Source organism: Balaenoptera borealis (assembly GCF_965194805.1).
Source record: "Balaenoptera borealis genome assembly, chromosome: 5".
NCBI classification, from domain to species: Eukaryota; Metazoa; Chordata; class Mammalia; order Artiodactyla; family Balaenopteridae; genus Balaenoptera; species Balaenoptera borealis.
This window is the reverse complement of record NC_138862.1, coordinates 80,019,036-80,045,019: the sequence shown is the minus strand read 5'-3', so window position 1 is coordinate 80,045,019 and position 25,984 is coordinate 80,019,036. Positions and strand designations below refer to the sequence as shown.

The 25,984-nt window shown below is 44.3% G+C and overlaps 1 long non-coding RNA gene across 1 annotated transcript; it reads right to left on the bottom strand.

The window, feature by feature from the left end:
• Nucleotides 1-5,230: 5,230 nt before the first annotated feature.
• LOC309629395 lies at nt 5,231-21,728 on the bottom strand. The gene is made up of 2 exons (XR_014245049.1): nt 16,988-21,728; nt 5,231-16,216 (listed from the first exon to the last, which is right to left on the bottom strand). It is a non-coding gene; the product is annotated as an uncharacterized lncRNA (long non-coding RNA).
• Between the last annotated feature and the right edge of the window lie 4,256 nt (nt 21,729-25,984).

Sequence of the window (25,984 nt, the reverse complement as noted above, 5' to 3'; positions counted from 1 at the left end):
TCTTCCTGACTACTAGCTCTCACTTGAGCTGTTGCAAAAACTTCCTAAGTGGTCTCCCAGCCTCAATAATCTTCCTTCTCAATCCACTTGCATGCTCTGCCCAGAGTTATCTCCGATCTTTGATTTTAATCAATATTTTTTGAAGGTTTGTTGTGCATAGTCACTCAGCCTGGACCCTTCAGGAGTTCACAATCCAGAGAGGAAGGCAGACAAAATTAAAGAATAAGTACAATCCGATCTGGAACTGTGAGAGTGGAGGACCTAACACTGCTCAGTGTTGGATTTCTTCCTCTCCTCTCACAGAACTTTCTTCCTTAGTCGTTCCCTCTTCCATATACCTCACAGCACTTTTTCTCATGCCTCTAGCGTCTCACTTATCACATTCTTTTACCGTTCATTCTCCACTTGTCTCTCTCCTTGACTAGACTGTGAACTCCTTGATGATAGGGATCTAATCAACTTAAGCCAGCCTTCCAAGTCAGAAACCTTCAGTGGCTCCTTTTTGCCCTCGGGTAGAAGTCCAAACCTTCATACCGAGAATTCAAAACCCTGAAGAGTTTAGGTTTAACTATGTTTCCAACTAACTCTGCTCATCAGCCTATATCCAATCCCACTTCAATCCCAAACCCTCTTCTATTCTTTCCAAGAACTTTTGCAGAGAATCAGATCCACTTGTTCAGAATTAATTTTCACCTGTTCCCAAATACTTCTTATAGTGAATGTCCTAACACATCTATGTCTATCTTCTGCAGAGATTTTGTGAACTTTCTGTCTACTTCCTATATGATGAGTTCTTGGGGGCAAGTGCACATGTCCCTTGGGTTCTTGGATCCTTCATAGCACAGGGCCTACCTAGTGCCTGGCACTTGGTCTGACTCTGTCCTGAGTAGTTGCCACCTGCCAGGCACTGCACAAGCTCTGTGATATTTTATCCTCACAGCAGACCTGGAAACTGGGCTCCAAAACAGGCTAAGTAACCTGCTCAAGGCACCAGCAGGTACGTGATACAATTTAGATTTAAACACAGGTGCCTCTTAGCAACGAGGCTACACTGCTTCCCTACGAGGAGCCCCAGTAAATGTGAAATGATTTTGCAGCCTCTTGGAGAAGAGGTTGAAGATATACTCAACAAGCATTTCCTAGTCAGCTAGGGAGATTTCTATTGGTTTTTTGAATCAATGAGTTGGCTCTGATCTTGCCCTTGAAGACTGAAGAGGAATCCGACAAAGAAAAAAGGTAAGAGTATTCTAGTAAGAGAATAAAATGTGAGCTAAGTCCTTGATACAGTGAATAAAGGGTGTTTTGGGGGAGAAGAGGGGAGCTATTTAACTGATTCACTTCCCCAGCCAGATGGTAAGCAAGTGAGGAAAGGAAACGTCTTGGTCTGGCTCAGGGCTGTATGTCTATTGCCCACGGCAGACTCTAATACAGAGCACATGTCGAATAAATATTTTGTATGAATGAATCTACTCAACAAATACTGTCTAATCAATTTTTTGTGTGTTCATGTAATTTTTTTTTTTTAATTTTTATTTATTTATTTATTTATTTATTTTTGGCTGTGTTGGGTCTTCGTCTCTGTGCGAGGGCTTTCTCTAGTTGTGGCGAGCGGGGGCCACTCTTCATCGCAGTGCGTGGGCCTCTCACTGTCACGGCCTCTCTTGTTGCAGGGCACAGGCTCCAGACGCGCAGGCTCAGTAGTTGTGGCTCATGGGCCCAGTTGCTCTGCGGCATGTGGGATCCTCCCAGACCAGGGCTCGAACCCGTGTCCCCTGCATTGGCAGGCAGACTCTCAACCACTGCGCCACCAGGGAAGCCCTTCATGTAATTTTAAACTCACTCTCGGCCTAGAAGAATTTATTGCCTTTATCAAGTCTTTAAAAGCCCAAACCCAAACTTTCAGCCCCTGAAAGTGAAACCTCCAGTCCCTAGAAAGTTTCACTGACCGGTTGAGTAAAAAACATTAAACCAACAGAACAAGCTATGAAAAATCAAATAAGAAAAAAATAATCTTTCAGTTCCAAGAAACTTAGGTATTTTCAGTAATGTGCCTCCTGCAAGGAAGCCTGAGGGCTTAGATGGTGTCAGTTTCATTTCCAGTAGAGAGCTTTGACCTTCTGTCTCCCAAGGAGAGAGGAAAAGGCTCCCACCTCCACCCCGCCCAGCAGCTGTGCCAGGGGCGTGGGTCTGAAGACACAAAGGGAACTGAGGCAGAATCAAAGAGGTTCTTCTCACATTGTATTAGGTTGTTTCGCATCTCCTTGTTCTGTGTTAGAATAAGCTATAAGCATGCCTGTGTCAGTGAGCATATTCAGATCACAACATTTGTTGAGTCAGTGAGTCAGACAATGGCTCAAAGCAGAGCTGGTAAGCGGGAAATTTATCATGATGAAGTAGAAAATGCATTCAACTCGGGACAGGAGGACAGGCCTGTTCCTTCTCCACCACATATGAGCTGGTGACCCTGGGCAGTCACCTCTTTACTCTGGGCCTCAGTTTCCCCTTTCATTTCTGACATATTTGGTAGATCCTCATTATGGTAGGAGGGGAAAAATCCATGAAAACATCTATGGATGTTTTTTAAAAGGAGACATTCATGGAAATCTCCTTATGTACATGGGAATCTGGGAATTGGAGGGTTTTCCTTTTACTCTAACCTAGGGCTTTCCAACCTTGGCTCAGTTAATACTTGAGGCCAGACAATTGTTTGTTATAGAGGGCTGTTCTTTCCATTGTAGGACGTCTTGCAACATCTCTGATCTCTACCCTCCGGATGCCAGCAGCATCCACTTCCCTCTCCCCAGTTGTGACCACCCAAAATGTCTCCAGACATTGCCAATTATTCCCTGGGGGCAAAATCACCCACAGTTGAGAACCATAGGTCCTGAGTTGCATTCCCAACTGGGAATGACAGATTCCTTAGAATAATGTAGCTGAGGATGGACTTGGGAGGGTGTGGAAACCAGGCACAGGGTCTTCCTTCACTTGTAAGGGCCTGGGGATGGGGCATCTCACAGAGCTCAGGAAAGTTAGAAGTGCATGGGGTCTGGAGGCAGGAAATTGGCATTTGAGTCCCTACATTATTGCTGACTGGCTTTTTGACGTTCACCATACTGCTAACCTTTCTGAGCCTGAGTCCCTATGAATGTGAAGGAATTGGTACCTCTCCTCCACGCGCCTTCCTCCCATTCTCTCAGCCTCCACACACACCACCAGAACATTGTTAAGAGGACCAAAAGTTATGTATATGAAAGACACTGTGAGCTAAAAAGTCAAACATGTGTTATCGCTCTAAAGGTTTGTTTTTCCTAAGAGAGCACAGAAAAGGAAATTTATTCCTGGATAATTTTTCTGTCAAGAGCAGTAATGGTACCATTGCAGGTACCACCACAGCAATAATGAGAACAAATAACAGAGAATTCTTAGGGAATTACTGCCACATTGCCAGCTCCAAGACTGGATTTCCACTGTGCCATGAATTCGTTAGCAGTTTTCGAGTAAAAATGAAAAGTCTCCTCAAAGAATGTGTCATGGTATTTATTAGGCAAAGGTGAGGATGAGCCTTTAGCTGTTCATGTACCTGGAAGTAACTAGGCCCTGGGCTGACTCTTTCTTCAACAAGGCTGTCAACCTGGAAGGTGCCTCAGGGACTCCTATCTTTGACAACAGAGAACTTCAGAACTAAGAGAGGCTTCTGAAGCCTGGTGGTTCCTCAGAGTGGGAGTCAAGGGGCTCTGGTCATGGTCAGGCCTGGAGTGGGTGGCCCTTCCAACACCTCAGGCCAAAAGCCAAATCAGGGGGGGTCCAGGGTGACTCTCCAGGAAGCTCAATTATCTCAGAAACAATCTAGAATTTCAGAAACCTCTCAGGTCGAAGGGACAGGCTCAAGTTAGAAGGAATGATGTAACACACACTTGCACATGTTTTAGCGTATGGACCACTTTTTCATCCTTTGGGGGAAGTATAGAATAGTGGCTAAGGGTGCTTACTTCTGAGCCCCGAGTGTGTTTCTTGGCTCTGCTCCTAGTTAGTCGTGGGTCCGTGGGCACCCAGTGGGTGCTCTGTAAATGTTAGCTGTACTGTTTGATGTGCTACTTGATGGGCACAGCAACCTCTGAGGTCAGTGGTGTGGTCACCTTCACACTGCAGATGTAGACACTAAAGTTCAGACAAGTGTATCCCCACAGAGCAGCCCCCGCCTCCTTCTCCTCCTCTTCGTCTTAGCTCACTCTTTCCTCCATCTCTGCTATCTAAATGCCACCTGTCCCTCGAGCCTGTTCACATGCTAGCTCCTCTACATGTTCTACCTTCAGAGTTACTCTCCGTTTCCTCCAAGCTCCACAGCATTTTGCTGGTATCTCTGTTGCACCAAGACACTCACTTGGGCCATGGTAGGCAAGAGAAGGGACCAGGATAAGGCCATGACACAGGGCAGACTGTGACAAAGACTAGAGAGAAAAGCTCAGATGAAGAACTCAGGAGGGTCAAAGGAAGGAAGATTTCCTCCCTGAAGCGTGCCTTTCCCGCTTCTCCCATCTGCCAGTCATAATACGGCATGGTACCTTTTAAAGGCCTCATCGCTTTCTGGTTCCAATGGAAGTTAACTCCGTATATGCTCTCTCCCTTCTGCTAGGGAACATCTTAGGGGGCAGAACAGATTCACTTCCACATCCCCCATAGCACATGGCTAAAGGTTGCAAGCACTTAAAAACGCACATGGCTCTGAACTGAAAAAAGCTTGCTGACAGTGGGTGATGGTGCTGGATGACGGCGGAGATGATAGTGATAACAGGGAGGTTAACTGAACCGAAACCCAGCCGTCACGAAGGGTGATGTACGCACGATGTTTCGCTATGACTGAGTGAACAACAGGAGATCCATGAATCAGACCTAGAAACATAGCCCACTCACTGGCAAACTGAGAAGAAACTGGAAAATGGAAAAGGCATTTGGGTGGGGACTATCTTATCAGCTTGGGCCTGATCTACAGATCAATGTAGCAGTGGCCTATGGAAATGTTTCCTCTGACTGTTTAAGAAACGTAACTTTCACAGTCGTTGAAACAACGCTATTTATTATGATTGTTCATTGAGGAAGATATACAAAAATATCCAAAGGTACACATAAGAGAAAGAACCTCCATCATAGCAAGTGGGGTACTATTAAATTTCACTGCAGTTCTCTTGTTCTACCTGTTTGATTTTATGAAGTTGAGACCATACTGACTCTGTTTATTACAAAACATTTTAAATTTATTTTTAGAATAAATAACACATACATAAGGTACACAAATGAAAAGTCACGAAAGGGAGGGCAGGGAAAAGTCAGCCTCTCTCTTGTTCTTGCTTCTCACCATCCAGCTTTCTCCCAAGTCTCCCCGATCTCCTTTGAGAGGAGTTGATGCTTATCCCTTGTCCAGTTTTTTGAGTGAATTAATAGCCCTTCGTCCTTCGAGGTTCTCAGGATCCAAAAATTGTCTGTAAGAACAAAACATGTCCCTGATATAACGTATCTGTGCTGATGAAAGATACAGTTATACCACCTGGATGCCAGTTACATAACCAGAATTATATCCTGCAAATCTTCCTAAAGAGCATTCTTAACTGACAAAGGCAGTAGCAGGTTCTCAACAGGTCTCTGTCCCAAAGATTTCCCTGAATCTTCACAAAGCTCAGAACTTGAAATCAGAGTCTGTGTGTCTGGATTGCAGTGACTAAGACACATCAACCCCAGGCTCACGTCCCTAAAGGCAGGCCGCTCTTTCTCCCAAGCTCAGACCTGGCAAGGCCGTCCTCATCTCGTTCTGCCCTCGGGAGATTGCTGGGCTGGGACGCGTAGGAAGAGTGGGTGGGGGAATTCCAGTTCCAATGAAGCAGTTTTTTAAAAACTCATTTCCTTAAATTCTAGCTCAAAATAGAGAAAGCCACTCTATACTTACCCAAACTCTGTCCTCGTCAAACTCACCACCCCGCCCTACACGCAGAGAAGTGGAGGAGTGGCCCAGGGTTTTTTCCTGGAGATCTGGTGACACATGCTGCTCCAGGGGCTTACAGGGTCACAAATCCTCCCGCTCTGAGTGTGTACTGGCCACCACCTCACTGTGGATTTTCTCCCCTGTAGGCAGTTGCAAGAGTTTTTCAGGAATCGGCTACGATTTGCAAGTTGATTTGCCAGGGCAGTGCATTTCCTTCTTTCCTCTCCCTCCTCGCCTCCCAGGATCCATCTGATAAAGTTAGAGCAGCATCTTGGATTCACAACAATCCCGCCAGCTCCTCACTGAACAACAGGTCGTCTGGCAACAGGAGGCGCTTGATTACATTTGGCTGGAGCGCCGGCATCAACTCCAGTTGTCCCTGAATGGGGATTGATGGGCCTCACGTGCTGCAGCCAACAGTTTGCCTTCACCCACTCCCCTCTCTCAAATGAACCTTCTTCTGGGAAAACAAGAAACCTACGTGCCATCCTGGGTGAGAGACGAATGGGGGCTGCGTCCCAGCATCGAATCCCTGGAGTGACAGGGAAGAGCAGACTCGGAGGGGTTCCCCACAGCAAGCCATGCTTCGAGCATTTCTGGAGAGACCCCCTGAGCCACAGGACACAAATGCTCTCTCTGGGGGACTGGAGCCTCTGTGTTCATTTCAGCTCACGGGCATCGATTCTCCCTGTGTGCAGGGTAAGGCATCAAGCGACTGTTCCCTTCAGGCAAGCCTCCATGACCTCCCTCCCCCTATTCTGACTCATTTACTCAGTGAGTCACTTGCCCAGGCAGAATAATGGCCCCGGAAGATGTCCACGTCCTAATCCCCAGAACCCGTGAATATGTTATATTAAATGGAGAGGGCTAATTAAGGTTGTGGATGGAATTAAGCTTGCTCATCAGCCTACCTTAAAAAACAGGGATATTATCCAGGACGAATCATGTGGCCACAATGTATTCACAAAAGTCCTTAAATAAGGAAGAGGGAGGCAGAAGAGTCAGAAGCAGACTGGTGGCATCGTGAAAAAGACTTGACCTGCTGTGGTTGCCTTTGAAGATGTAGGAAGGGGCCACGGACCAAGGAATGTGGGCAGTCTCTACAATCTGAAAAAGACAAGAAAATAGATTTTCCCCTAGAGCTTCCTTGATTTTAACCCAGTGAGACCTATTCAGACTTCTGACTTCCAGATCTGTAATATTTGCGCTGTTACAGCAGCCATAGGAAACCAGGACTGTCACCATGGACTCGCCATGTACCCGGCCTGGTACAGGTGCTGAGGGAACATTCCCCAAGCATGTGATTTCTACCTTGTATTAGTCATCAGGGTCCAACCAGGGAAACTGAGGCCACTCTAAGTGTCTAAACACAGGAAATCGAATGCAGGTCATTGGCTATATAGACGATAGAAGAAGTTCAGAAGCCAGTCCAGCCATTAGCCATAACAGTGGTTGCTACTAGGCTGAGCTAGAGGGACAAAGAGAGGAGGTCATATACCGGAGTCCAGAGGCCAGGATCACCTGGTAGAAGCTGGACCATCGTGGGCCTGTCTAGCAGGAGCTGGAGCTATGGAGGGAACAGAGCCCTGCTGTAGAAGCTGCCTGAGACAGAAAGGGAAAGAGATATACACCCTGGTTTCTCCCTTTCTCCTACCCTCCAATCTCCCACCAACACCTCCCACTGGCTGTTACTAGCTGGAAGGCAGCTGAAGTGGGAGCCTGGGGTGCACAGGAGGAAGCCCTCCTGCAGGACAGAGCAGAGCTGGGAAACAGCAGTGAATGGATTAATGGATTTGTAGATGAATAGGCCCCAGACTGGTACATACCTCCTTTCTGCTCTGATCACCATGAATCTTGAAACATAATTTATTGTTTAAAATCCAAATTCTTGATCATGGCTTCTAAGACCTGACATAACCTAACCCTCCTCTAATTTCTCTGCCCTCATCCTATAAAGTTCTCCCCTCATTCACAGCACCCCAACCATGCTGGCCTTTGTTCTGTCCTCAACATGCCAGGCAAGTCCCATCTTGGGACCTTGCACTTGTTTGTTGTAGCCTCTGCTGGACTTTCCTCCTCTTGTCTCTCCCCTACTGATCACTTTTTGTCATTTGAGTTTCAGCTTATGTAACACCCTTCCCCTTCTGAAATAGGTCCCCTCACCAAAAGTCACCATCGTATTCCCCTATTTTTTTTTCTTCAGAGCAGCTATTATTATCTGAAATTATCTTGGTTATATGTGTATCTATTTATCATAACCTTCCCCAAGCTGTAAGCTCCTTGAGGGTAGGGATCTGTCTTGCTGCTTGCTATGTCCTTGTATCAGCGTTGGCTAGATGTTCACCAAAATCTATCTCTTCTTCTTGGAAACAGAGTAAGGCTCATGTTATATTCCTTTGTGGTTAGGTGTGATGGAGTTCTAGCTAATGGAACAGGAGAGGAAACATTCAGTGCCGCTTCCCAGGCTTGGCCCATGAAAACCTCTCATGCACACTCCTGCATGTTTTCCCCTTTCTGCCAGATGTTGACAAGGCCCTACGGGAGGGTGGAGGCACAAGATGAAAGGAACCTGGGCTGTTGAATGACTAAGTGAAGAAGGGTTGCCCCAGCAACCTGCATACCCATCCGGGACTATTATGTCAACAAGAAACAAATGTGTTTTGTGTTGAGTCATTATATTAGCCTGTCCTAACCAAAGCAATTCCCACTGCCAAGAATTCCCAAAGCCTTGTCCATAATTGGCTCTCAGTAGCTATTGAATGATTGACTGGTAAACACTCAGTAGTTACATGTTCAGGGAAGGAATGTCTTTTCCTTACCCTCATGCCTTACCTGCCAAGCTCCCTGTATATTCATCTCTGGACTCTTGATGGCTTTCGTGGATCCTCAGCCTTTGTAGGTGTTTGATAGTCGTGTGTTGCGTTGAGTTTCTAGGCAGCATGAGGGAGACGGTGACCAGGCATGGTCTGCAAGTGTGAGTTTAAGCAGGTATTCTGCATCGCTATAACTACCAATGTTTGTGAGGTTCTTTAGAGTTAACAAAGGGTTCACTCACTTGATCCTTATAAGAACTCTGAAAGGAAAGGGCTATTATGACCCCCATTTTACAGTTGATGAGTCTGAGCTCAGAGGTTAATTATCTCGTTCAAGATCTTACTTTTTCAAGGGATGAAGCTGGTGTTAATTCATTGTTTAAAAACATTTATGGAGTACCTACAATGTGCTAGCCCCTGTCTAAAGCTTCTGTACCTAGTAGGGGTCTCAGGAAACATGGAAACCCAAAGTTCTGAAGAAACCTCCCAGAAAATAAAAGGGAGGCCCCAGTTCAAGCCCAGGACAGAGAGCTTTGCCTGTGTCTTGCAGCTTATGTTGTTAGCTATGACGCTGCCACGGCTGTGTGCCTTGGGGCAAGCTTCTGGGTGGTCTCCCAGACCTGCCTGGAGACAACAACATGGCTGGAACCCCTCAGCAAGTCTCCCACTTGCCCGGGCTAATGGCCCTGGCATTCTAAGTCTGCCCTTTTCCATACATTCTTTCCTCCTTCCATGCCAAGATTGCAGTAGACGATTTAGAATGGGTTCCAGGCCACTTAGCTCAGTCAGAGATTTGGGTGAAAGTTTCCTCCCACCCATCCCAGGCCTCAGATAACCCATCAGAGGGTGACAACCCGCACAAAGGAGGGGGAAGAAACACCGTGGAGGCTTTCAGGCACGGGATTGGAGCAAAAGTTTCAGCAGCTACTGCATTTCTCCACCCTCTTCTGGCTGTACGAAGTGTGTCAGTAGTGGTCAGTTGGAAAGCTTAGGACAGAAAGCCCAAGAGGATGTAACTTGTCTAAACGGAGATGGCCAAGGCCCCTGGAGGGTCACCCCCAGGCTGGGTTATTTGCCGACGCAGAGAAGGAAAGTGCTGGCATCTGAGGGGCCTGTGGAAGAGGAAGAGGAAAGTTAGATGGCCCGTCTCTGCCAGGGCTCAGCCTTTCCCAGCCGGACGACACTCCTCTCGTGCTTGGGTGCTTCTCTCTGTAAATAAATCCCGGCTGCTCTTAACAGTGCGGGACGTCCCACATACCGTACATCTGAGGTGGGGTGAAATACAAATATGCCTTTTCATAATAGCTTTACACCTGGAGCAGCAGAGGACCGGTTTATTGCCTTGGTAAACAGAAGTCTGAATTCAAGCAAAGTACAAACTTTGCCCAAGGCACTTCTGACTGTGCACCTTGTGTTTGCGAAGTGAACTCAGTATATATGCACGATGTGAAGCAATGGAAGGCTGGCCTTTCTCTCTCTTCTGATTTCCAAGGTTTAAAAGTTCAGGTGTGTGTTCGGGGGTGGGGTGGGGTGGGAGTGCAGAGAGGGAATTTGCTTTGGCTCTGTTGTTTTTTGAGCATTTTGAAATCATGCTACATGGTGTGAAAAAAAATCTGTGAGCCAATTTATATTGTTTTCTAGGGAGAGTATACTTCTTGCTGCTCTCAGGGTGACAGTTAGGATTTGTGGGTGAGAGACAGGGTAAACCAGTTTGGGAAACACATAAAAGTATCAGGATTTGCCTTGAACTTAAATGAAACATAAAAAAATTATAAATATTTATTCAGCGCCTATTATGTGCCAGGCACAAAACCATGAACTTTTATAAACATTATTTTATCTTCACAACCACATGAAGTAGGAATTGTTGATGAAAATAGCCATTTTACAGGTGAGGAAACTAAGGCTACTGTTGCTGAAGAGATTCAAGCCACAGCTTTCTAATTCCAAATTCAGAGTTTTCTGTACTATCCTCCAGCCTCTTAAAGGGTCACAGACTCTGTCCTGTCCTGTCCCTTTGTTTGCCCTCTCTGTATCCACTATTTTTCTTTCTCACTTTCTGCCTGCACTTGGGGAAATGACTCTTCTCCATTCTTTGACACATTTCTGCTTAAGAGTTTCCCTACTATTTAGCCGTCACCTGGCCATCTGGGCTGCTCTCTCGCCAACCAGCACCCCCCATGCATTCAAGTGCAAAGGAATCAAAATGTGGATTAGGTTTCCCCTGAAAACTCTCATAAGCTTAAAGGCAAAGGCAGGGACAGTGGAGCACATCTTAGGTTCGGTTGACTCCACAAATGCCTCTGCGTTCCCCCATTCCTAGCTTGAAAAAATCAGATAAGCTTCAGCAAAAGCATCTGAACTTTTTGTGTTCTTTTCCGAAACAAGTCTTTGAACCTGAAGAACTTTGCCCATCTCTGTCTGCCTGTTCACTCCTCAAACGTTCAGCTGGGGCTTGCCTGATGCAGAGCTCAAGCCAGTGAAATTTTAACTCTTTCATCCACAGATTAATTCCTAAGCCTCTAAAATGAGAGTGAACTCATTAGGCTTACTTTTAAAAGAAGTCCCTATGAATGTGTCAACTTGTGCCTGTCTTTACAGAAGAAGGATTCCTTGTGGGAACATATTAAACTGAGGCTAGAGAGAGGTGATGTCATTAAGGCATTGTCAACTCAGCAGTTTCGGGCTACCAGAGTTGTGGCTGCTTGTGCTTTTCCCTTTTCAAAGGAAAGCCGAGTCCCCCTCCTCCAGCTCTGAAATTTTTCTCTCCTCCTATCTTTACCCCCTACCATTAATGCATCTTTAACTGCAGCTCCTTGAGGAATGCCTTTGGCGTAGTTATTGCAAGCTTTTAAGAAATTATCAGAACACAAATACTCATTGCAAGGAAACAGATATGAGTTGCAAATGGATTAAACACAATCCTTGTGCTGGAGCCCTTGAGGGAAAATAGATGGGGATCTCTGGGCTGTGAGACAAATCTTGGTCAAGGATGCTTGCTTTGGGGACTCTGCTCTAAAAACCCGGGTAAGCAAAAATGGTGGAATGTTAACTCTTTTTTTTTTTTTTTTTTTTTAATTTTATTTATTTATTTATTTATTTATTTATTTATTTATGGCTGTGTTGGGTCTTCGTTTCTGTGCGAGGGCTTTCTCTAGTTGTGGCAAGCGGGGGCCACTCTTCATCGCGGTGCGCGGGCCTCTCACTATCGCGGCCTCTCTTGTTGCGGAGCACAGGCTCCAGACGCGCAGGCTCGGTAATTGTGGCTCACGGGCCTAGTTGCTCCGCGGCATGTGGGATCCTCCCGGAGCAGGGCTCGAACCCGTGTCCCCTGCATTGGCAGGCAGATTCTCAACCACTGCGCCACCAGGGAAGCCCCGTGGAATGTTAACTCTTAAATGAACTTTAAAGAACATATAACCTAACCCCTTTCCCTTGCAGAGGAGGAAACCAAGGCGCAGAGTGGAACAAGCAAGGCCAAGGCTAACACAGCCAGCCAGTGACAGGCCTCCCCAGTTTCCTGGCCAGGGCTCATAGCTCTCCCCAGTGCTGTCTTTCATCCTGGGAGAAAGTGAAATTGAATAAAGACAAAAACCTGGTCCTAAATCCTGGCCTGGACCCACTTATCTTAGCTTTTCATCACTGCTTTTCTTTCTTTTTTTTTTTAAATTAATTAATTAATTTATTTATTTATTTATTTTTGGCTGCATTGGGTCTTCGTTGCTGTGCACGGGCTTTCTCTAGTTGTGGCGAGCGAGGGCTACTCTTCGTTGCGGTGCCCGGGCTTCTCATTGCGGTGGCTTCTCTTGTTGCAGAGCACGGGCTCTAGGCGCACGGGCTTCAGTAGTTGTGGCACGTGGGCTCAGTAGTTGTGGCGCACGGGCTTAGTTGCTCCACGCATGTGGGATCTTCCCAGACCAGCGCTTGAATCCGTGTCCCCTGCATTGGCAGGCGGATTCTTAACCACTGTGCCACCAGGGAAGTCCCCATCACTGCTTTTCAATACAGTTCCACAGACTGAGTCCATGGAAAGATGTTTACCCTGAGAAAGAAGAGAGATGAGAATGCTGGAATACTTCCACAAAGGTGATTGGAAATCTTCTTCAAGGTTAAGAGAACTTAGTGTTTTCTTATGTGGTTATGATTATAGAACAGATGAGCAATGCTTTAAAATCTATATAGTATTCCTTTCCTATGTTCAATTTCATTCTCATTCATTAGCTTTAGTGATTTTCTAGCTAGTGATTCTACTTTGGTCAGGGTCCCTATCACTGGGAAATATAGTTAGTCAGCCCATGACCGGTTCCTAAATTGAAGAAGCTGACAGAATGTTAGACTATTAGGGCTAGAAGGAAGCTTAGAGATTCTCTGGACCATATACCTCTGTTTATAGATGAGTATAATGGAACTGAGGCAAGGCAAGTGGGTTACTCAGTACATTCATGGACCACACCATTGATTCTCCCCACCATGTGGAAGGAGGGTCCTTCCATCTGAAAATTACAAAGCAGCTCCCTTTGTAATACTCAGGTGTCTTTTATGAATAATTAATGGTTGTGCCCAACTCCAGGGGGCTGAATGCCTATTGCAACCTGGGTGTGACTAATCCACAGGCACTTCCATAAGGTATGGATATTGAGTTGTCCTTGCCATCTTTTGCTTCATGGAAAGATCAATGGAGAGAAAACAAGGACATTTTCCAAGATTTCATGATGAATCAGCAAAGGCTCTGAGGCAACATTCTGTTACTGGATGAGGAATCAGAAGACATAAATTCCAGTCCTTACATTATCTCTAACCATGTGAGAGACCTAGGGCAACTTACTTTTCTTTCTGAGTCTCAGTTTTCCCCCATCATGGAAGGGTTTTGCTGGGTGACCTCTAAAAACCTTTCAGCTCTGATGGCCTGTGGGTCTAGAAGACAAGGCTCAGAGCTATGTCATGCCTAAAACGTGATCGTTTGAAGCCAGAAATTGACTGCTACCATGACGTACCTCAAGGCTCCTCAACCTGTAAGGGATAAATGGGTTCTGCATCCAAAACAGAATAACAGTGTCTTTCAGCGATTTGCATGCAAAAAAAATATAAGTTCAGTTTTATTTTTTTCCAATTTTTTTTTTTCTCAAGCTCTTAATGCCTGTTTTCACTTGTCTGCTTGCAAGGGCAAGCATATAACACAACAAATAAATGAATAACAGACAAATAGCACATGAAAACTCAGAAATACAGTATCTTTATCATTTTTCCTTTCGAAGTATAGTAAGGAAAATAATATTTATTGAATATTTTCCACAGTTTATATACAGCATCTTATTTAAGATCTTTAAACAATCAGTGTTATCATGCCTTTTTTGCAGAAGAAAGCACTAAGACTCAGAGATAAAAATCATTTGCCTAAATATCGTATATTAACACATATATATGGAACCTAGAAAAATGGTACAGATGAACTGGTTTGCAGGGCAGAAATAGAGACACAGATGTACAGAACAAACGTATGGACACCAAGGGGGGAAGGTGGCAGGGGGTGGTGGTGTGATGAATTGGGAGATTGGGATTGACATGTATACACTAATATGTATAAAATAGATAACTAATAAGAACCTGCTGTATAAAAAAATAAATAAAATTAAATTTTAAAAAAGTTAAAGATTTTGGAAAAAATAAAATCATTTGCCTAGTATACACACAAGCAGTAAAGCCCAGATTTGAAGCCAGTTTTTCTGACTCCAAAGCCTACATGAATTTCCACAATCAAAAAGTTGCATGCAGAAAACACAGACATACTGTTTTTGAGCAAAACTGACTTTCTGTAAGAGAGGGAAATTAAATATATCAACATTTTAGTGGGTTCCACAGAGAACAGCACCATGGTTTCCCTGGGTTCTGACACTGGAACATCTTTGAAAACAGGCAGATAATGTGAGGCTTTAGTCTGACTTTCCCCAAGAATTTTAAAGAGAGGGGATATCTATGTCTAGAAAAATTTCGATCAAAATATTTATTAATATATCCACAGGATTAAAGGTGAGGTGACTGTTTCTTCATTTAGAATTCATGTTACTTTAAAAATGCACCATGCACCAGGCTTTTGTCCTGACCCCCTCCCTAGGCATTCAATCCTGTATCCTCCCAGGGGTATAGGGCAAGATTAGAGTGGGCTTGAATGAACTCTTTCTGATTCAGAGACTCCCCTAAGATGGGAGTCTATATAGTGCCTTCTCAAAGTGGCCCATATGTCAGTCTCCAAATCTGTGGAGCAACTGGGACCAGATCACAGATTCTTTCATCCAACATTCTTTGACAGTCCTGGATGCTTCCAGCACAGGGCAAGACTAGCGCTACCAAAACAAATACAATTTAGTCTTCGTGTGGCCTTGGACACCTAACCTATGTCAAGCCTAGACCCCAGGAACAGCTGTGGGAGGCTGCATTGTCCTGTGCCTGCTTCCATGGTCTAGAGATAAAAGTCAAGTGATATGGCAAAGGGCGCTGCATTTTCTGTTCTGGCTTTCACCAAAATTAAATATCTGTGCCCATTTTGTCTCCCAGCAATTGCCAGAAAAATCAGAGAATATCAAAGTTTGAAATGACTCTGGAGAGCTGGCTATCACTTCATCTCAAATCTCTCCTTTCAGAGATGAGGTTACTGAGGTTCAGAGGGTGGAGGGTTGTCTAAGGTCACCCATAGAGTGTGGGGCAAGGCTGGACCTAAAACCCAGGTCTCCTGGCTCTACACTCAATGCTCCTTTCACTGCTGTTGTCTAATTGCCTTGGTAACGGGCAAGTCATTAGCTTAGAAGGAAAAGAAGTCACTCTTTGTTTAATGAAAAATTATAACTGAATGGATGGATAGATAGATCTGTACTTCCTCAAACTGCAGTGGCTCATGGTTATGTTGGACTGATTCTATGACCTAGTAACAAAAACACCTTATGCTGCCCCATTATGAACATCCTGAACACACCAGACTTTTTCACGTTCTGCAAATTATACTCCCTGGGTCTGGAATATCCTTCCCCTTTCTCCTTGTGGCAAACACTCTTTCAGACCCAATTCTATCACTTCCTCTATGGAACTGTGGTGGATTTGTTCTGGGGCACCTTAGGTAAGCTGGAACTATGTTCCCAGACTCCCCTTACATAGTAGCATTGGCTACAAGAGACATTTTCCACAATATTTGGAATATAGAAGTGAAGCTACTATGTTATAATATTTAGAAGGTTGTTGCAGGGCACCACATGTCTCAGTGTCTCATTCATATTGTTCCTGATCTGCTGGTTTACCTGTTGGGGTGGAGCAGTAGCTGAGCCCTCAGGTCTTCCAATTCCCATCAGAGCTCCTCTTGCAGCACCTCTGAATCCTGCACCAGCATGTAGGGCTCCATGGGGGAAGGCCAGGTTCTCCTACAGGTCACCAAGGTCATCACCTAGAGACAGTGAGAGGCGGAAATGGACTCCAGTCGGTCCTTGCAGGTTGCAGTCCTTCATTGCTCCCCCCACTTCACGCCCATTTCTCTTTCCTAACTGCATGCCATGCTGACTCCAAGTCCAGAACCAAACTCTGAAACAACAGCCTCACCTCAGCTGAATGGGCAGTTCCTATAATTGTGAGAACTGAGCCCTGATAATGAATCTCTAGTTCTACACCACATGAAGTGGTTTTGCTTCTCTGATGGAACCCTAAGTGATCAGGCTTCTGTGAAGCCCCCAGAGTCAGTCATCTCCAGGCTGTGCCTTTCTATTAAAGCACACAACACGCTGTGCTGTACTCTCATGATGGACAAGTCTCTCTCTCATTAGCAGGGATAGCTGACATGTACTGTGTGCTGACTTTGTGCTAGGCACTATTTTGAGCACAGAGTTAATTCTTACAACTGAATGAGGTAAATGTTATTATTATTCCCATTTTATAAACAAGGCAACCAGGGACCAGAAAAGCTAAGTGATTTATTTGCCCAGGCTTTCACAACTAGGAAGGGGAAGGCCCAGGATTCAAAACCAGGCAGCCTGGTCCAGAGTCAGCACTCTGACCTTCTCTGTGTGAGCTCTTCAAGGAACAAGTCTCATTCGTTACCCAACTCTGACACTAGAATGAAAGAATGATCCATCTACTTCATCTGAAGATAAAATGACTTTTCTACAAAGTTGATGGAGGGTGGATGACAATGGAAGATTTAGAGCCTAGGGTCCTACTGTACCTTGAATGCTATCCGTCCCGGGCTGGAAGACGAGATTATAAACAGTCCATAGTCAAGGTCTTGTTAGTAGACAAGAGAACTGCTTACACACGAAGTGTGCATCACCTGAAGGCCATCAGCATGCTTTCTGGGAGCAGCAAACCGACAATGCGCACACCACCAGATGAGCCTGCTTTTCTCCCCAGCCCAGGCAGACACCCCACCCTGGGTGGAGCCCTCTCTACCCTGTGAGTCTCCCGGACTGGAGGGCTGAGCCCAGCTGGAGGGCAGAATTCCCACCCAGGTGCTAGGTATACAATTCCTGTTTAATACTTCACTTCTTCTATGTAACCTCAAAACTGCTTGTTGTATGTAGTAAACATGGATTAGGACTCACATTTAGTTTTTTATGTGATTGCCAGTTTCTAGATATCAAACTTGAATGAAGACTCAAGTTTGGACTTCACGTCAGTGTATCTTGGGCCATAGAGTCTGTTGTTCAATATGAAATTGGGTGTTCCCTATTCACCTATCCAGAAGAGACATGGGGAAATTAATGGCCTCTATCTTACGTGCAACACACCAAAAATTTAAAAAAAAATAAGAGAGAAATGGAAAAAAAATTAAAATGTGTAGGAAAAATGGCAAGAAACAAAAATCAGTTGCTACATCAGTGAGGTACAATGCCTGTACTGCTCTTCTAGGACAGAGAAGGGAGGCAGGTAAAGGTCTAGAAGCTTCATGCAACTTGAAGTGTTCCACTATTCACGTAAGAGGAGAAAACCCTCGTGATATTTAGTGCGCCATTAATGGCCAGTGTCGACATCATGTACATGTTCTATATCAGCCAACCAGAAGGGCTTGTAGTATTCAAATTCAGGGCTTTTATTCAGGGTGAGACTTGGAGAGGACCTAGTCCAACCTTTCATTCACAGATGAGGAAACTGAGGCTCTGAGAAGGTAGATCCTCCGATTCTAGACTGATACTAGCCAACCTGGGAAGAGGTCCAGAGCAAAGGTGTCCCAGCCTGGAAGCAGGGAAGTCAGCTGAGACCCAGGGCTCTGGCTGCAGCATGGCAGACAGCCTCCTCGCAGGGCTCCACCTGCTACCTGGAGCCCCACAGCAACCCATGCCTCCCACGCAGGATGCTAAAGCAAGGGGCTCAGAGTGGGCTGTCCTAAGGCCCTGCTGGCAGTAAAATCCTGTTGCCCAGCCTGTGTGGAGCATGTTCAAACCTTCCTGGGACTTAAGCCCAAACTCATAAACTCTTTTCATTCTTCCCACACCTTCTGAGAGCTAGCTTTCCAAAACAGGCCCTGCCACACCCCTAAACCCCCAGACAGGAGCCTCTCAAGAGCTCCTTCTTCACTTCAAATCCAAAGGAGAAAAGGGACCCAGAGTTTGGGGACAGCACCGCTAAGGAGATTTACTTCCCTTACAAATCTTCCCATCCAGGAACATTTCCCCTGGAATGAAATAGCACCAATGCAGAGAGCCTTTAGAGACATTCCGGTTCAAGTCACTCATTTGTTGGATGAAATTGGGACCCAGAGAAGGGGCATGCTTTGCTTAAGGGCCCACGAAGAGTCAGGTGGGCTAGGGCTGCAGGAGGGTCTCTGGTCTCTGGGCACCACTCCTCCTGCCAGGTGCATCCAATCGAGTGAGTGTGTGTGTGTGTACAGGCCTGTGTGAGCATGCATTTGGTGCCAGGAACCCAGATTGCACTGAGAAGTTTTCTTCTACATCATGGAGGGGTGGAGGAGAGAAGGGGTTTCCTTGCAGGTAGGGTCAAAAGGACTTGCATATGGCAGATGACATTTTTATCTTCAACTGAACCAGAAATGAAGAGTCCACCTCACAATTTTACCTGCTACTATTTTGAACAATCATTAACTGGAAAGTAATATACGTTTATTACAGAAAATTTGGAAGTTAGAAGAAATGTGAAAGAATTTAAACTACCCATAGGGCTTCCCTGGTGGCGCAGTGGTTGAGAATCTGCCTGCCTATACAGGGGACACGGGTTTGAGCCCTGGTCTGGGAAGATCCCACATGCCGCAGAGCAACTAGGCCCGTGAGCCACAGCTACTGAGCCTGCGCGTCTGGAGCCTGTGCTCCGCAACAAGAGAGGCCGCGATAGTGAGAGGCCCGCGCACCGCGATGAAGAGTGGCCTCCACTTGCCACAACTGGAGAAAGCCCTAGCACAGAAACGAAGACCCAACACAGCCAAAAATAAATAAATTAATTAATTAATTAAAAAAAAAAGTAAAATCTTAAAAAAAAAAAAAAAAACTACCCATAATTCCACCACCTAGAAACCACCTTTGCCAATGTTTTGGTTTACATTCTTCAGTCTTTGAAAAAAAATGCAAATAACTGGCATGTTCTGTTTGGTAATCTAATATTTGCATGTTCTAGTGAAACTTTGTTTTCATAATGCTAAATACTCCTCCATGGTTTGTTTTCAGTGGCTGCCTAGTTATTCATGCTGTTGGTTTATCCATTCAACCCATTTCTTACTGACGGACACTTTGGTAACTCCTCTTTTCTCTCATCAAAAATAATAGTGAGATAAATGTCTCTGGATCTCTGGTTATTCTTGGATGAGATTCTTAAGATAGAATTAGTGTAACGAAGAGAATGACACTTCAAAATTTTGACATATTATGTTTCCAAGTCATGCTTCAGAAAACTTGGATCTACATTTTTACGTTCTTAGCAACAGTGTAATATATGAACATTAGTTTCTCTATACATTTTGCTTATAATTTTATGGAATTCCAAGGAACTTCAGAAAATATTTTAATTATTGCTATGTAGACATTCACTATTTTTCACTTGATTTTTATAAAAATTATAAAACTAACCAATACAACAAAATACCTCGTTCTGTTTCACATTGTTTGAAGTTTGATCTTTCTTAATAAACTTGAGTTTTCACAGAATTATAAATAAGTATATACAGGCCACTTAGCATTCTTTATATAAGTATTTCTATAAAATGCTATAATGTGCATACTTGATGTTTTAAAACTACAAAATACTTTCAAAGCACTATAGTGGTTCAAAGTGTAGTATCCTGTCATTTGGTGAGCCAGCTCTTTATTTTTGAGTATTTGAGTTGTTTGCAATTTGATTGGAATTAACAGGTAGAGAGTATGAAGCCTTCCTTAGTTCTTGCTGGGCATTGATAGCTCACATTGAACTGTGCTCTGTGCATCACTGGGAACAAAGACAACCTCCATTATTGCTTCTGGATGCCAATTTTTGCAAACATTTTGATCTTTATATGAATTAATGTTGTATATTTTCTCAAACCCCTAGATCTCTATTTTTCAGTTTACTGTGATCGCCCAAAAGGAAATGAAAAACTGAAGGAGATATTGAAGACATGGTTATATATATTTATCTGTACACTTTCAACTTTTTATTGTACAATGAATATATGTTATATGTAGAAAGTTATAGAATAGAAATAAAAGGAAGAAAATTAAAGTAGCTTGTAATCACATCATGCAAAAATAATGCTGTTGCTATTAACAGTGTTAATATCTTTCCAGTCTTTTCCCTAGAGGAATATATACATATTGTCCATAGTGCTTTTTTTTTAAAATTTTTATTTATTTATTTATTTATTTATTTATTTATTTATTTTTGGCTGTGTTGGGTCTTCGTTTCTGTGCGAGGGCTTTCTCTAGTTGCGGCGAGCGGGGGCCACTCTTCATCGCAGTGCGCGGGCCTCTCACTATCGCGGCCTCTCTTGTTGCGGAGCACAGGCTCCAGACGCGCAGGCTCAGTAATTGTGGCTCACGGGCCTAGTTGCTCCGCGGCACGTGGGATCTTCCCAGACCAGGGCTCGAACCCGTGTCCCCTGCATTGGCAGGCAGATTCTCAACCACTGCACCACCAGGGAAGCCCCATAGTGCTTTTATCACCCACAATGATATATTGTGAATGTATCATCATTCCAACATGCCAATAAGTACAGTAGGCCCCCTTATCCCCGGGGATATGTTCCAAGACACCCAGTGGGTGCCTGAAACCACAGATAGCACTGAATCCTATATATACTAGGCTTTTCCCTACACTAACGTACAGGTAGCATATACAGCTGCTTGGACAGAGGGATGATTCATGACCCAGGTGGGATGGAGTGGGACAGCATGAGATTGCAGTGTGCTACTTGAAACAGCTCGAAACTTAAAACTTATGAATTGTTTATTTCTGGAATTTTCCATTTAATATTTTCAGACCAAAGTTGACTACAGGTAAGTGAAACCGTGGAAAGTGAAACCACGGGTAAGGGAAGACTATTGTACCTACTTTTAATCAACTTCCTAGTATGTGCCAGGCACAGTGAGATAGTTATGAGCAAAACAAGACCCAGTCCTCAGGCCAGATTGGGGAGAGTGGGAAAGAACACAGGCTCCCTGAGCCCTGGCCCAGCACCCTTTCTCCTGGTTTACTCTCATTACTAGGTAAAGTTTGACTCCTTAGCGGTTTTTATTTTTATTTATTTATTTTTACAAGCCCAGCAATTTTAGATCACAGTTTTCTTAAATTTGTCTTTAGGTCACAGTGTCCTACTTATTTACTTTTTTTTCCTTAATATTTATTTATTAGTAGATCTTTATTGGAGTATAATTGCTTCACAATACTTTGTTAGTTTCTGTTGTACACCAAAGTGAATCAGCCATATGCATACATATGTCCCCATATCCCCTCCCTCTTGAGCCTCCCACCCATCCTCCCTATCCTACCCCCCTCTGGGTCATCGCAAAACACCGAGCTGATCTCCTGTGCTATGCTGCTTCTTCCCACTAGCTAACTATTTTATATTTGGTAGTGTATATATGTTGATGTTACTCTTACCCTTGATCCATAAAGAATCGAGAGTCTGGGAGTTCCCTTGTATGTTATATGTTGCTTTTCCCTTGTTGCTTTCAATATTGTTTCTTTGTCTTTAATTTTTGTCAATTTGATTACTGTGTGTCTCAGCGTATTCCTCCTTGGGTTTATCCTGTGGGAACTCTGCTCAATATTCTGTAATAACTTAAACGGGAAAAGAATTTGAAAAAGAATAGATGCATGCATATGTATAACTGAATCACTTTGCTATACACCTGAAATTAACACAACATCGTTACTCAACTATACTACTCCAATGTAAAAAAAAAAAAAAAAGAATTGAGAGTCTTAGTTAGATTGCCCCTGTATGGCCTGACAGAGCACAGTTCCCAGAAGTCGTGGAAGAAAAGCTTTTCCCATAGCAGGTGCACCTGCTAGTGGTACTACAAGTAGAAATAAATCCTGGCTTTTGGAAATAAAGTTCTTCCTTGAACTGAAGGGTCCTTCCCTGATGCAGAAGGACTCTCCCAGTTCCACAGAAAGCTTTCTGCTCCCTAACGCATGCCAGGACCCACGCAGACTTCTGTGAGGTGGGGCAAGAAAGGGGGCAACGTGGCTGAGATCCAGCCTTGTAGAGACAGAGCAGAGCCAGGATGGAGCCCAGGCCTGGTGATGCCAGCGCAGCGCTCTTCCTGACCTCCCCCACCTCCACTGAAGGCATGGTTGACTCGGCTGAAGAACCTGAATGGGTCAAAAAGAGGCCACTACTGTCTGCTCTTCTTATACGTGCATACACACACACAGACACACACACACACACAGACATACACACACCCCTGAAACACACACATGAAAACAGGCAATCTTAAACAAAATGCTCGAGGCATTCCATAAGTGCTCCCACCCTGGGAGGATCTGCCTCATCTGTGGTCCTTGCACCACTGCTGGAGCCTGATTCATGCTTAACAATCGTTTGGACCAGACCCCCAACAGCAAGAGACCATCTCCAGACAAGCCAGGATCCCTTCCACTGGGAGTTTCCAGGCCTGCATCACACACACCCCAGGGACATGCTCTCCGCTGGTAGGTGGAGTCAAGAGGCTCAGTGCAGTGAGTCCCAGACAGCAGACACCGAGCGAGCACCTCCGAAGAGCAAGATGCAGGGCTGGGCTGGGAAGCGGACCCTGGGATGATCTAGTGCTCTAGAAAGCACTCCATATACGTTAGAATCGTATCATCTCACTATATGTGTACTGAGCTTCATGATTCACAGGCATTGTCTCGCCTGCATGAGCCCCGCATGAAGGATGTATTATTAATTTATTTAACAGATGAAGACTCTGAGGTTCAGAGAAGCTTACTGGCTGGGCCTAAATTAGCACAGCTTGGATGCAAACCCCAGATCTTCTGACTCTAAAACCAATGTCCTCCACCCTTTCAAAGGTTGACCTCAACTTGTGATGTGAGTCTCAGTTCTCACTGTGACCCAGGAGGTGAGGCTGGTAAAGCTCACTATTCTCATTGAAACAGGTGGGGGAACAGGTTCCAAGAGGAGAAGACAGCCACATTCAGCAGGGGCCTTCTGGCTCTACATCCAGGGCTCCTTCCTCCTCACCTGGTCCCTGCCATGGAATAGCTCCCCAGAGAGGAGGGAATTGTGAACAGAGCAAGAATAACAAAGATTTGGAGCAGATTGGGAGCTCCCTAAGAGTGCTGCAGACAGATGTTTTGGGTACTTCTGCTGAGAACCTCCCTGGGGGAGTCCCAGCCCCTGCCCAGCACGAGGGTGTAATGTATGTTTTGAGGTCATGTCCACTTCCTCTTAGATGCTGTTGCCTGTGATCTTCTTTCTGGTCTAGGTTGGGATATCACTTTCTACTGACCAGGCATAGGGTCCTACTTTAGAACATCCAACTGTTGTTCAGCAGTGTGGTTTCTTTGAAGAAAAATGTGGATAGAGATAGGTGGGGAGGAAGTTGGCAGGAGAGGACAAACACACACACACAGTGGCATTGCCTACTGCCTGTTCTTGGAAAGGGTTGTAGAGCATCTTACACCGGCCCTGACCTGTTCCTTCCACTATGTATAGAGCAGAGTCAAACATTACACTCTTCATTTCATAGAGACGCTGATGGGAGGTAACAGCAGGGAGACCAGTTAGGAGAAACCCAAATGGGATACAACAGGGACTTAAAAGTGGCATTAGGGTCAGGAACTGGACACAGTCTAAAGAAAGACTTCAGAGAGAGAATCAAAGAGTGGGCTGTGTTGGTAGAATTCATAGTGAATAAAGGAAGGGTCCTGAGTAGGAGCAAGCAGGCTTCGCTGATTCCCTTACAGCCCATTATTTTCATGGATTGTTTGGTAGACAAGTACCAATGTCACATTGGCAATGTCATAATGGAATGACTTGAGCACCTTGAGTTAAAAGGTCTAGATTTGGTGTTACAAATTACTAGCTACATGATCTAGGGCTAAACACTTAACTTTCCTGATCTTCTTTCTTTATAAAATGGTTGTCTTGTGAAAATGCTGTGTAAATTATAACAGGTTGTTCTCGGGTAAATGATCAGTTTAATATGTGATACCAACAAGCAACTAATTTTGTAACTGAAATTAAATGCTTACCAATTTGAGAAGCTAAAGCTTTAAGGAGGAAGTACTAACAGATTGGAAAAACCCAGTGAATTTTTTTAGAGCAAATTATAGGAAACCCTCAAAGCTCCAGCATCCTGTAATGACGTCTTTAGGGAAAGGAAGATGCAAGAATGGAAGTCGGGGGTTGTCCCACCAGCCTCCTTACCCCACTCCCCTCACCGCAGTGGTGACACTTGCATGTGGAATAAATCTCTACGCTCTTGTGGATGTTGTGTTTGCTGCTCTGGCACAGCTATCTGTCAGTTTCTTAATCTTGGGTCTCACATAGGATTTTAGTTTGTCACCTTCTTGGGCACCAGCTGCTTATTATCACTCAACAAGTCATCACTTCAGCATCAACTCTTGAGGCAATAAAAGGGATAGAGGGCATGGGCTTCAATTTAATGAAAAACCAACTGTTTTTTGAGCTCCTTGGACGTGTCAGGCACTGCACTAAGCAATGGAGATAGAATGCTGAGCCCAACAGTCAAAGTTACTGCAAAATGAGAACAATGATAAAAATAAGAACTACCTTCCTTACAGTATGCTGGGAAGAAAAAAATGAGGATGTGTGTTATCATTGGCAAAGTCCTGGACAAATAGACATTTTTTTTTATTTAAAAAAAAAAAGAGAGAAGGAAAGAAGGAAGGAAGAAGGGAAAGGGGAAGGGAGGACTATCTTCAGTCCTGGTGTGAATATCTTTAAAAAAAAAAATACTAATTGCCTAACAAATCCTTTCCTGATTTTTCTGCCCCCTCATGTCCCTATTCACACTGGTATTCTGTTACCAGACTATGAATCAGTCAAGATGGTAATATTAATTTGTACAATATAAGCCAAAATTACTTTGAAAAAAGAGGGGACTTATTTTCTGGTGGCACATAGTTTATGAAGAAACTCCAAGAAAATTAAAACACAGATGCATTGGAGGTTTGTGCTCTCATTCTTGGTTTTATTAACAGAGCTCTCAGTGGGTTCCCTGCAGTCTGATGCTTCACGAAGCTTCTGCAGTCCAGGGTCCAGTTGAGCTAAGAATCCTGGTGTGAAAAAGCCTAGAATGGTCAAAGAGGGAAAGGTGGGTGGAGATCATTAGAGATTACAGAACAAACAATAGCATTCGTGTTCACTCAAATCTGAAGTCAGAATGTAGTACGTTCCTGTGTGGACAAGGAAGAGCAGTTGTTTCATACTAAAAAAATTCAAAAACAAATGTATATATATATTTTTTTCAAAAATGTTCTTCCATGTATCTGAAAACTGAAATATGGGTTTTTCCAATAAAAAACTGTGCCTTGATTAGAATATCATAAATCAGAACATGGACTTCAGTCATTTGAAGCCTTATTACTAAAGTATATTTTTTTCACCTTAAGCTTACATCTCTGGTCTTGGGTTTGAGAAGACAAAATCTATAGGTATGTTGTTAAAAGAAAAGGACAAGTGGCATTTCATGAGCACCTAGTATGTGCCATGCACTATGTGATAACATTTTCCATGTACATTGTCTCATTATCTCATTAATCCTCACCA